This window comes from Cervus canadensis, chromosome 25, assembly GCF_019320065.1.
Source record: "Cervus canadensis isolate Bull #8, Minnesota chromosome 25, ASM1932006v1, whole genome shotgun sequence".
Classification (NCBI taxonomy): domain Eukaryota; kingdom Metazoa; phylum Chordata; class Mammalia; order Artiodactyla; family Cervidae; genus Cervus; species Cervus canadensis.
In genome coordinates this window covers 6,795,645-6,808,579 of record NC_057410.1, presented here as the reverse complement: position 1 = coordinate 6,808,579, position 12,935 = coordinate 6,795,645, and the positions used below count along the sequence as shown (strand labels likewise).

At 45.3% G+C, this 12,935-nt stretch overlaps 1 protein-coding gene across 1 annotated transcript in view; it reads left to right on the top strand.

Moving 5' to 3' along the window:
- The window catches only part of PPM1H (protein phosphatase, Mg2+/Mn2+ dependent 1H), a 290,096-nt gene that overhangs the window by 118,003 nt on the left and 159,158 nt on the right, over positions 1-12,935 (top strand). The gene's annotated exons all lie outside the window — the stretch shown is intronic.

Here is a 12,935-nt window from a genome sequence, read left to right as displayed (position 1 = left end):
TCTCCAGGAGATCTCCTGGACCAAGGGATTGAACCCGGGTCTCCTGCATTACAGGCAGATTCTTTACCCTCTGAGCCATTTGAGAACATCCCTGAGCTAATTTTTGAGTCTAGAATAAACCATAACACAACTTAGCCAAAGCTGTCACTTTCTACTTCTTGTCTCTACTCTTGTCTCAGAAATTAATATTTATTTAATAGCATTTTGACATACAGAACTAAATTGCCATTTAAAAACAAAAACCAAACATACTTAACTTATCCTACACTCACTCTTTCATAAAGTGGAACATTTGAACCAAAGAGAATCTTGTGTTTTGTATCGTCAGATCCCGAGGAGGAAGTCATGCTCTTTTACGTATATGAGAATAAGGGATCTTTCCCAGTAGGGAACAAAATATCTGTGTAATTTAGTCAGAGAGCTAGGTTAAGAACAAACAGACTATGCTGTGTGGGCATGATTCCAAGTGGACAGCAGTAGAACGTGGGCCCTTGGAAGGACTTGTCACGAAGTTCTTCAAATTTTCCCACATCTCTGCTTCATCATCGGCTCATTTATTCTTCTTTCTCTTATTGCGTTGCTGTGCAATCAGATGAAGAACTGGTGGTTGAAAGCCCTGTGGATGAAATGCCTAAAACAGATACTCCAATTCTGCATCATCCTCCTCTAATTCTGCATTATCATCCTTGAAACCTGGCCAGAAACTTGGGTGGAAATCAAGCCATACAACAGTGGGGACCAGAAGAGTATGTCAGCTCTCTGTTTCCCCAGTGGAAAATAAGTAGTCCCTCTTCTTTGGCAAGAAAGGAGGGGGGCAAGTGCATCCCACACTCATACGGAGCCTTCTATTTTTTCTTTTTTAATTTTTTTTAATTTGTTTTTGCTTGTGCTTTGCACAGGTTTTCTCTTGTTGCCATGAGCAGGGGCTACTGTTGGTTTCCGTGCGCAGGCTTCTAATTGCAGTGGCTTCTCTCGTTGCGGAGCACAGGCTCTAGGTGCATGGGCTCAGTAGCTGTGGTGCTTGGGCTCAGTAGCTGTGGTACTTGTGCTCAGTCACTGTGGTGCTTGGGCTCAGTCACTGTGGTGCTTGGGCTTAGTTGCTCTGTGTCACGTGTGATCTTCTGGGACCAGGGATGGAGCCGGCATCCCTTGCATTGCAAGGCAGATTCTTAACCACTGGACCGCCAGGGAAGCTCCATGGATACATTTCTGTTTGGAATAATCTTATGCATATTGAAAGGTCCAAGGGACCCTTCCCAGGTAAAACTTATTAAGTTCTGGCTTTACATGTGATCATGGAAAATAGGAAAAAGAAAATAAGCATTGTGATTAAAAAGCAGTTTCTAGAACTTTAGAGGAAGGAAGATGTCACATTGGGCCTACGTTAGTGAAATTCTAAAAGAGAAACAGTGAGCTTTAAACTCCCAATTTTTTACCTTCTGTAATATTCCTTTGTCTTGTTGCAGGTGTATTCCCAAAAAGGAGGTGAGTGAGTATGTGTGTGTGTGTGTTACAGATTACATAGAAGACTATCTTTATTTTTTTGTAAATGAAATAATTTAGAATGCAACTGGAAAACCACTTCTAAGTTACTCTTTTGAGACATGAGTGATGGCTGCCAAATTTAATTGTGTGGCAAGTTAAGAAAGTGCTCAATGTTTTTCTTCAAGTGGAGTGAATTTTATTTCATGTTAGTCTGAAGCAAAAACAGGGTAAATGCTTGTTAAAATAGAATATTAGTAATTTTGAAGTTCATGATGTCAAGAGCATGTTACTTGAAACTTGAAGCCTTTGGTGTCCCAGGTGTAGAACTTTGTATGATGGGCTGATTGCCCAGTGACATTTTTTTATGCCAGTGGAGAGTAACACCAAGCCATTGCCAAGAAGTTAGAGCAGTCCCCCAGTGGCCTGGCACGTGTATGCAATGACTAGTAAGCGACAAACAAGGTAAACTAGCGCTGCGTTGTTAAAGGCTACAGAGTCACAGGAGTTAGGGAGATTAATCACACAAAGTTGTGTGTTTCGGAAGAATAAGATTCTGTAATTTGGAACGGGTTCAGTCCTGGTGTTACCATTGACCAGTAGAGCCAGTTGACCGACCGTGCCCTGCTGAAATCATTGGTAAAATGGGAAACTGGTGCCCGTTTTATGGTGGTGGTGTGAGATCCGGCACAGTAGGTACGCAGTAGACATCCTTTGAACCTAGACTTCCTGTGGGGGATGTGACTTAAGAAGAATGGAAATGACAGAGATTGCATGAAGGACAAGCATCCCACCAGCAGGGGCTGCTGGCGTGTGCAGAGTGGTCTCCTGGATGAGGGGGTCCTTATTGCTCCCTGCCTGCTCATTGAGTCTAAGTAATTTCACTGAGTTCCCTACATATGAACTTTCAAGTTGCAAACCTTCAAAGACGCGAACGTGTGTTCCGTCAACATCAGACGTCAGTGAAATTGCGGCTTGCCCTCCGTCTCCTATTGCTGAAGACCCTGCAGTTCTGTCGTCTCCCACCTCTTCTCCCTCCTCCGGTCAGTAACCCTTCCTGCCTATTCCCCCGACGCCAGCCCCTGAATGCCAGCTGTTGTACTGTACTACTGTAATTTTCAAGGTAATGTACTATAAGATTTAAAATGTTTTCTTTATTTTTTGTGTTTGTTTTTTATGTATTATATGTGTGAAAGTATTATAAACCTATCAGAGTATAGTACTACATAGCCCATTGTGTTAGTTGGGTACCTAGGCTAACGTTGTTGGACTTACGAACAAGTTGGACTTAAGGAAAGCACTCTCGAGACAGAACTCATTTGTATGTTGGGGTCTTACTGTACTGTTACTTCTAGCTTTATTGTTTCTCCTATCTGCCAGACAAGATTCTATGCATTTTACTCATTACTTAAAAAAATTATACAGTGTAGTTAACTTTTCTTCCTTTGGGTATACAGTCATGAATTTGAATATCTGTGTGGATTCATGGACTCACCAGCACAATCAGGATACCGCAGTTCCATTGCTACAGATTATCACTCCCTCATTTTATCTCTTTATACTTGTACCCTTTCCCCTTCTCCCATAACCCACTGTCTGCACATTTAATGCATATTATCCTCTCATGCGACACTAGGCATGTCTCTTTTCTAACATGCTTATAGTCATCTGTTCATATTCTGCCTTGCTATTTTAAGAGCCTGGGAACCATAATATTCTTTTCTTTTTTAATAAGAACAACAGTTGTCTCTTATTTATTAGTTTATTTTGGTCCCACCTTGGGGCATGCAAGGTCTCTGACCAGGGATTGAACCCATGTCCCCTGCAGTGGAAGTGTGGAGTCTTAACCACTGGACTGCCAGGGAATTCCCCCATCATAATCTTATTCCCTGCCACATCCCAATGTCCAGCTCAAGCCTGACACATAGGAGAGGAGGGACCGAGACAAGTGTAAAATGCGTGAATCCTTACTCTCTGAGTCCTAGTTTCTTCTTTTCTTTAGATAAGGAAACAGTTGAGAGAAGTTGAGAAATGTGCCTAAGACCACCCAGTAGTGAATTCCAGAACCCAGGTGTGATCTTAAAGCCTGTCTTCTTTCTGTGCTAAGACATATCATGACAAGCAGGATTTGCATGTTTGTGTTAACTCATTTGGAAGTGAGGATATTTAAATATCCAGCTTTTAAAATACCCATGATGTGTTGGTGTGTTGACATCAGTGACAAAGTTACACTTGGACTGTTAGATAATGTGAAATCTGAAACCCAGTTTATTTGCCATATAAACTCAAAATCTTATTCTCCACGCTAATGCCCAGCTGAGGAGGTATTCTTCCTTCTAACCACAGGAGGGGTGGATGGTGCCTTTGGCCATGGGCAGGTGGAGCGTGGGGCGGGCTGGGCTGAGGATGTTGGAGGCAGCTGTGCCCTTTACTTCCCTGCTTTGGTACCTTTGCTGGAACCGAGCAGAACACAGCCCTCCAACTCCCCATGCACGTTCCTTACCCTTTAGTCCCTGGTACAGAGGAAAAGGCAATAGCGGATTATACCTCTCAACAGGGCACAAGAGCTGAAGAAAGTCTGTGGGTTTTAATAGCTCAGCTCTCCAGTAAGAGGAATCTGGTAGGTTAGTTTGTTTTGTTTGTTTCTTAAACTTTCCTTTTTTTAAAAAAAGAAAAACCTGAGCTTAGAAGAGAATTTTGTGTATATTTAAAACTGGTCCCATAAGGGCTGTAAGGCCTGGCAAATCAAGTACAGCCAGAGAAGGCAGTGTCCCATCCCTTTGGTTTTTCCATGGAGCACCTTTGAGATGCTAAGGGCCCTGGATCTAGGTTGCTTGTTTGCAGGACACACCAAGCCCCAGAGAGCTGAGAGGTCAGAAAGTTAGATAAGTCAACTCTGATCCTGAAGTAGATTAGGTTTATTCTGTTGGTTTTATCAGTATGAAGTATCTTACGTAAAATTCTTATTACTTAAGCTGCTATATTGCTTTTAAAACAAAAAAGACAAATGAAAAACTCCACTTTCTCCCTTCCTTTCTTTGTATATTCAGTCATTATTAAGCATCTCTTCTATGCCAGGCACCCCCTGGAATGCCATAGTGAATGAGATACATGTGAGTCTCTGAGGACGCTGATGCAGACACGTCAGGCAATTCCACATCAGTGGGATAAACACTTCCCTAGGGGCTGTACAGAGGCTGAGGTGGTCCAGGTGGGAAGGAGATGCTGCTACTGAAAGCTGAAGGATAAATAGTTTTCCAAGCAGATAGCAAAAGATGAGTGTTTTAGGGCAGAATAAAAACATGACATTTATCATCCTAGGGGTGACAAGGAGTTAGAAGAGAATGGACAGGAGTATTCACAACCACTGACAAGGAGCCAGAGAGGAGTGGCAGCTAGATCATGCAGGACCAGTGAGCGGTGTGAGCATCCAGGAGACCAAAAGGTATTTTAAGGGCCGCAGGGAGTCATTGAAGATTCTCTGCAGTGAGGGAATACAGGTGTATTTGCAGTGAAATCACAGATTCGAGATGCTTTGAAAGTAATGTGTTCATATAACTTGGGACTTTTCAGGTCTCTCCGTAGATTCACAGCTCCACCCCACCCCACCCCACCCCCAGCCGCCTTATTCCCAGCTCAGACCCCTGATAGCGATGTAGTCCCTCGGTGCTGATATGACATTGGGGTGTTCATTCCTCAAGGTTCTCAGATCTGACTGCGCCTCACACCACGCACTCTTACCTGACTGCAACCAGCGGCATTATTTTGAGTAAAGAGGGCAAAAGGGAGAAGTGGGTCCTTGTATCTGTTTCAGAACAAATGTGTGGCATATCCTGATTGATCATGCTTCTTTCAAAAGTAGGTTTTAGATTCCACATACATGTGTTAATATGGGATTTTTTTTTCTCTTTCTGACTTACTGTACTCTGTATGGCAGACCCTAGGTCCATCCACATCACAAATGAACCAATTTTGTTCCTTTTTAAGGCTGAGTAATATTCCATTGTATATACGTATCACATCTTCTTTATCCATTCCTCTGTCAATGGAATTTAGGTTGCTTCCGTGTCCTGGCTATTGTAAATCGTGCTACCGTGAACATCGGGGTGCTTGTATCTTTTTGAGTTAGGGTTTTCTCAGAGTTTATGCCCAGTAGCGGGAGTGCTGGGTCCTATGATAGTTCTGTTTTTAGTTTTAGGAACCTTTTAGTTTAGGAAACTTCTTATTATTCTCCATGGTGGCTGTATCAATTTACATTTCTACCAACCGTGCCAGAGGGTTCCCTTTTCTCCACACCCTCTCCAGCATTTATGTGGAATCTAGAAAAATGGTACAGATGAACCTATTTGCAAGGCCGGAATAGAGACGCAGACATAGGGAACAGACATGTGGATGTGGTGGGGAAGGGGAGGGTGGGACCAGCTGGGAGATTAGGATTGACCTGTATCCCCTGGAGAAGGAAATGGCAGTCCACTCCAGTGCTCTTGCCTGGAAAATCCCATGGACGGGGGAGCCTGGTAGGCTACAGTCCATGGGGTTGCAAAGAGTCAGACATGACTGAGCGACTTCGCGTTTTCATTTCTTCTGTATACACGGCCATGTGTAAAGCAGACAGCTAGTGGGAACCTGCTGTGTAGACAGAGAGTTGAACTCGGCGCTTTGTGATGCCCTAGAGGAGTGGGATGGCGAGGGGCCTGGGGAGGTCCCAGAGAGGGGGCATGTGTGTACACGCATAGCTGATCCCCTTCATTGTGCAGCAGAAACTAACACTGACATTGTAAAGCAATTATACACCAATTTTTTATAAAGTAGATTTTAATTCTCTGATAAAGTCTCATCCCCACTTCAAACACCCTCTAGCACACCCCAGCCTCATGTCGGTCCTTGAAATGTCTCACGCAGTCTCCTCTCCTGGCCCGGTGATACCTCCCTGACCTCAGCCCTGTTTGCCTTAGGACAGACCTCTAGGAGCCCCTTGGATTCCGATGCTCCCTTCTTGCGGGCACCTGCAGAACATCCCCGGCTCAGCGCTCCCTCAGCCCAGCTCTTGGTACTCCCAGGAACAGAGGCGTCTCATCACTCCTTATGGCCCGAGGCAGCAAACTGCGTCTCCTGGCCTGCCTTGCTAGGCTGCAGAATCTCACCCCAACCTGAGCCTAGCCCGCAAGGTTGGCGTGAATCAGGCCACTGTCCACACGAGCCTCCATATAACCATATATATGTACTTCTTTTCACCTGCATTGCTTATTAGCTGCTCCCTTTTTCCAGAATATTCTTTCCTTCAATCCAGAATTGCTCAAGCAGGTATATGGAACGCTGCAGGGGTGGGTGCAGGATGCGGTGGGAACTTGCAGGAAGAGGTGACAGTTAAAGTGAGGACCAAAGCGGTTGGGGGAGCCTGGGGCAGGGGCAGCAGTGGTTTGTGATGAGCTGCAAACACTCTAGTTCTGCGTGGGCGGGATTTGAAGGAAGAGATGGAAGGTAGAGAATCAGAGACTGGATCAGGGACTGCAAACCAGGGTCTCGTAGCCTGGAGTCAGCCTACAGGGCGGGTTGTTGGGCTGGCATAAGGCATTAATCAGATTGTGTGTTTTAGAAAAACTCAGGTTGCAGAGTGGAGAAGTGAATTCTGGAGCCAAGTATCCATCAGGGCAAGCTTTCCATCCAGAGCCAGGTGGAGCATGGGCTGGGGGTGTTCAGCCTCACGTGGGGGCTGATGGTTTAGGGGTGGACTCATCACTTAATATGTGGTGACCTGGAGAGGGTGTCCTCTCTGTCCTTCATTTTCCTCCTGTAAAATGAGGGTGGTAACCATACCTCATCCCAGGATTGCAGTAGGGCTACATGAGCTAATATTTGTAAAGCATTTGCAGTGTTGCCTGTTAAATGATGGAGAGGGTGCTGTAACTAGCTGTGTCTGTGTTTGTGGTCTCTCAGCTTCGTAACAGCTGAGCTGGCACCTGAGCGCGGGGAGAGCCTGCTTTGTGGTTCTCTCCCCACGTGGTATTAATCTGTCACTCACTTGACGTTCCTGCCATGAAAGGACACTGAATATTCTGAAATCTCTTAATGGGTTTGTTTCTACCTAGTTCAGAGGCTTTCAAATTTTTATTTTAAAGAGTCAAATTCTTTTGTCTGAAATCTTTTGCAAGACCCTGGTGTTTATAACTGATGAAACCATTCCGCTCTGGTTGGTGTAATAGACGAAGCGACTGGTCGCTTCAACACTCACTCACCTTCCTCTTTCCTAAGGCACCTCTTCAGAACCAAGGAACGCAGTTTGGACACCACTGGTCTGATCTGTTCAGGGAGGTGTAAGTGACTCATCTGAAGTACAGTGAACCAGTGGCAGATTTGGACTACAGTGTGGGTCTCCTGATGGCTTACCAGTTCTGTTTTCATTAAAGCAGGGGTTCTCAACTGTGGCTGCTTGTTAGCATCCCCTGGGAAGCTTTAAAAAAGGCGAATGGTGGGGCCCCACCTTCAGAGACACCGCTTAATGGGTGTCGGCTTAGCTCCTGCCTGGGCCAGTGCTGGATTTATTCAACCTACACTTTGTCCGGGACTTCCCCAGTGGCTCAGCGGTGAAGACTCCGCCTGCAGTGCAGGAGACACAGGAGACCTGGGTTCAGTCCCTGGGTCGGGAAGATCCCCTGGAGCAGGGAATGGCAACCCACTCCAGTATTCTTGCCTGGAGAATCCCACGGACAGAGGAGCCTGGCGGGCTCTAGTCCATGGGGCTGCAAAGAGTCAGACACGATTAAAGCAACTTAGCATGCACGAGCATGCATGCTTTCTTTGTGGAAAGAAACTTTCTTTGTGGGAAAATTATGTGTTACAAGTTTTAGCTGTGAAAATTATTAATTGCCTTTTAAAATTTTGCTGTCCTAGTCTTTATAGCGCCGCTGTGCAGAGGCGTTCTCAAAAAGAAAATGTTGAGCCCCACGTCAGAGGGCCCCCACCCCAAGCCTCCTCGTGACTGTTTAAAAATTCCCCAGACATATTGTCAGCTGGTGGTGGTTTTGGTAGCTGCAGAATGCTCTACCTTGTTGAAGGAAATGGTTGGATTACTTGTCAGAAAAATTGCAGAGTTGCTGTTTTAAAATGTTGTGGCATTCCTTGGCCGTGTGGCTCGTTATCTCACGGGGCTTGATCTTCTTTGGTTCAAATCATGACTCTGGAAACACGAGAATGTTTGGTGTCGCAGGATCTGTGCCCAGACACGGCTCCTCTCCCATCCCTACGCTGCCCCTGCTGCAGCTTCCTCAGAGGCGTTGGCTGGGGTTTCATTGCATCGGATGTAGGACTCTGTGAGTGGGTTTCACCCAGGTGGCCTTGGGCCCTTTGGGGAATTAGATGCATTGAGCAAGAGCTCCTTTCCTTTTGCCACTTTTCCCTAGTCACAGGAATGTGTTCATAATATGGCAACATGTACTTTACTACTGCAGCAAGTAACAGGAGCTCGCAGTGGGCTGGTCATCATTGCAGAGTTGCGATGAGCATAAACGATAATTCAAGCTGTGTGGAAGGACAGTGCTGTTTCTGTTGGTGACCAAGTCACAGATCCTGCCCACACTTTCTTGTCTTACACTCATCGCAGAGGGAGGTGTCCGTTTTTAGAGATGTGTGAAAATAAAGATGGATTCGTGGACTCCCTGAATTCTTTCTGCAGATGCCCTGAATTAAGAACCATTTCCTGGGGGCTCTGGGTTTATTCTAAGTGGATATCCACTTCTACCGACTTCAGATTCTTTTCTGTGCTTGTGCATTACTTGTGTGTGCTCCTCCGTTCTACCATGCATGCCACAAGTCCCAGGGTACTACATATTCACCCACCCTTGCTTCTTCACGTGCCCAGCTCCTGTGGCAGAATCTCACAGTGACTCATTGAAATGTCTTGCAACCCACGTGACAGCTTGTCCGGGGCCTGTGCGGCATTTCCCAGCCAGGCATCCAGGGCCCAGGCTCCTTCTGACTTCCTGCCTTCCCGCCCTGGGCTGCTTTCCAGGTGACGCTAGTGGTAAAGTGCCTGCTAATGCAGGAGACATAAGAGGCATAGGTTCGATCCCTGGGTCAGGAAGATCTCCTAGAGTAGGAAACGGCAAGCCACTCCAGTATTCTTGCCTGGAAAATCCCATGGACAGAGGAGCCTGGCAGACTACAGTCCATGGGATTGCAAAGAGCTGGAAAAGACTGAGTGAAATATATCTATCTCAACCCTGGGCTGCAGCTTTTAGCCTTTATGGCAAGAGGCAGTTATGCTACCTCCAGATGTCATTTCTGTGACTTAGGCAGGAAGAACGGGGGAAGGATAAAGGGTAAAAGACCAGGCCCATTGAGTTGTCTTTTTTGTCAAGAAAACCCTAGCTTTCCTAGAAGTTCTAACCAGGATGCTTCCTCTTGTAGCTCATTGGCCAAAGTGAGGCCATATGACCATCAGAGCTGCAAGGGAGTCTGAGATGTCTTTTTAGTGGACGTGTTGCTGTCCCGGACAGACTCAGTAGTGAGGAGGAAAAGAGAAGAGACCCTAGATGAGCATCTATCAGAATCAGCCCTATCATCTGAGCCTCCTGTTTGCCGTATTACCTCTCGATCCATTCAAGTTCTACTTGTCCTGTCTTCAAGGCCCACCTCTCCTCCACTTCCATAGCCCACACTGGTCTATCCTGCTTAAACATTGAACTTGTAGAGTTAGCAGGGGCCTCAGAGTCTTCTAGGGAAGTCCCCCACTCCTCATTTTGGTGAAGAACTGAAGCCCAGAAAATGACTTACCTAGGATCAGATTGTAATGGTAATGATAACACACACGCCCGCACGCATGCACACACGCTCACTCACTCCAGACGTGTTAGTTAGCTACTTACTTGACGTAAATTACCATTTAATCTCCCCAGTACTTCTCCGCAGTAAAGTAGCTATCACCTGCCTTTTAGTTACTAGGAAACCATGGCACAGAGATGTTAAGTAACAAGGGTGTCCAGCTCCAGAGTGACCCAGCCAGGGTCCAATGCCTGGACCGCCTTTCTCTCCTTGCTCTGCCTCCCTCTCAGCTGATTGGTGTTGAAGATGCCACTGAATCCAGATCTTCTAGTCCTTAGGTCGTTGTTTTTGCACTTAATTTTCCTCTGAGTTAGTGTGGTTATTCCTTCATTTTAAGGCGCTTCTCATCATTCATAAGTGTTTCCTCTTACCTGGATTTAATTGAGTGTTTTTATGTCCTAACTGGCATAGCTTGAATGATGTTTGAAAAATAGAAATCAGTTTTCCAACTCCCACCTCAATCAGTGGTTTTCTGTCACTCTCAAGCTGCAGCCATCACACGGTCTGGATGCTTTGTGTATCCTGGAGGGGCTGAGTGGTCCAGCTGTCTTCCTCTCCAGTCTCACGCCATCTCCTTCCTCTTCTGCCTCTCTCCCCTGTTCAGTCACATGGCCATGGTTCAGTCTCCGCGTCCTCATCACACACCTTCGACCACAGAGCTTTTGTGTCTGCTCTTGCAGGGCATTCTCTCCTCTCCCCTCCTCACCTTGTGGATTTCCAGTGGCTGTCAGCCCGGTGCTTCTGTCCTCAGGAAGCGTCTTCCAGTCAATATGCCCTTCTGCAGGATGGTCTCACAGCACCAAGAACCTCTCCTTGTCACCCTCGCCAGAATTATGACTTTACATTTATCTGTGTGATTATTTGATCACTGTCTGTCTCTCCTCTGGATTCTTGAGGTCAGACTAGGATTGATATCTCTTTCTTCTAGTTTTTCATCCCCACTGCCCCACTTTCTGTGCCTGTCACAGAAAGATTGCTCAGTAAATATTTGTTGACCTCCCCCCAAAAATTATCTCTAAGCATCCAGCACAGAACTGAGTAAAAACAAAGATTTAAAGGGCACAAGTAAAGTAATGGCATAGGTCACTCTCCTACATAGAATCTTCCAGCATCATTCTAAGATGGACCCAAAAGGGTGGTTACTAGGGACTGGAGGGCAGGGGGATAGGAGAGAGGAATAGTAAATAAGTCCTAGAGTTCTAATGCAAAGTGTAGTGAACACAGACAACAATATTGTATTATAATAATGAAACATGCTAGGAGATTAGACCTTAATTATTCTAACCGCAAAGAAAAATTATGTGAAGTGATAGAGATGCTAAGTATTGGCTATGATGCCAACTATATCACAATATATAAATGTATCAAACAAGTTGTACACCTTAAATTCATACAATGTTATAGGGCAAATATATTTCAATTAAAAAAAAAAATAAGATAGACCAAAAGAACTTTATATAATGGTTCCAACTAAAAAAAGGAATTCAGTATTTATTGCTGCAGAATAGACAATCCTAGTTGTCAGAAGGGGATGTAACACGTACCGTACCTATTTAATCTCACGTTTAATATCTTACTCCTCTAGATACATCATAATTGAACACCTTTTTTTCCTCCTGTAGCTAAGATCTTAGGCATATATGATTAAAACATGGTTTTTAAAAGTGCTCATCTTGAAACAGTCTCGAAATCAACCAGCAGGTACCAGATCCACGGCAGAGGAGGGAACATGGGCTGCATGTAGCTTCAGGGTAGCAAGAGGAAGCCAAGATGCTGAGTGACAGCTGGAAAACTGAGGGAAGTAGGAAACATGAAGAGGAGATTTTAATTGTCTGCATCTTGTGAAGGTTTGACTAGATGGGGTGTTCAAGGGAAAAACATGTTCTGAAAATTCAGCATGTAGACCTAAGCAGATGGGGCAATTATCTGAGAGTGTAAAAGCCCTATTGGAGGGGAGGGGGCAAATCTACTGCCCTGAAGCATCTGTAAAAAGGGCCTAATTTCCTCTAAAGAGACACAGACATAGAAAACAGACTTATGAACAGAGGGGCCTGGCCAGGAAGCAAAGGAGGGAACGGGGTGTGGGGGCAGGGGGGAACAGGACAGGGAGAATAGGATGTATGGAGAGAGGAAGAGAGTAACTTCGAAATATATACATTACCATCTGTCAAGTAGGTAGCCAATGAGAATGTGCTGTGATGCAGCAAACTCTAACCAGGGCTCTGTGACAACCTAGAGGAGTGGGATGGTGGGGGAGGCGGGGAGGGAGGTTCAAGAGGGAGGGCACATAGGTTTACCCATGGCTGATTCATGTTGATGTTTGGCAGAGACCAGGACAATATTGTAGAGCAATTATCCTTCAATTAAATATAAATAAACTTAATTATAAAAACATTTGTTAAAAAGACTACGTGCCAAACCTGCTCTGGGGTTGCAGTAGAAGGGAGATGAGAAACTAGTTGTTTAAACTGTAAAGACTTATTGTTCGTATGTAGTTTTACCTCTCACTTCTACACATCAAAAAAATTTTTCTAATATTTATTTTTGCTTATTTGATGGTGGCAAGTCTTAGTTGCCACATGAAGGATCCAGTTCCCTGACCAGGGATCAAACTCAGACCTGCCACCTTGGGA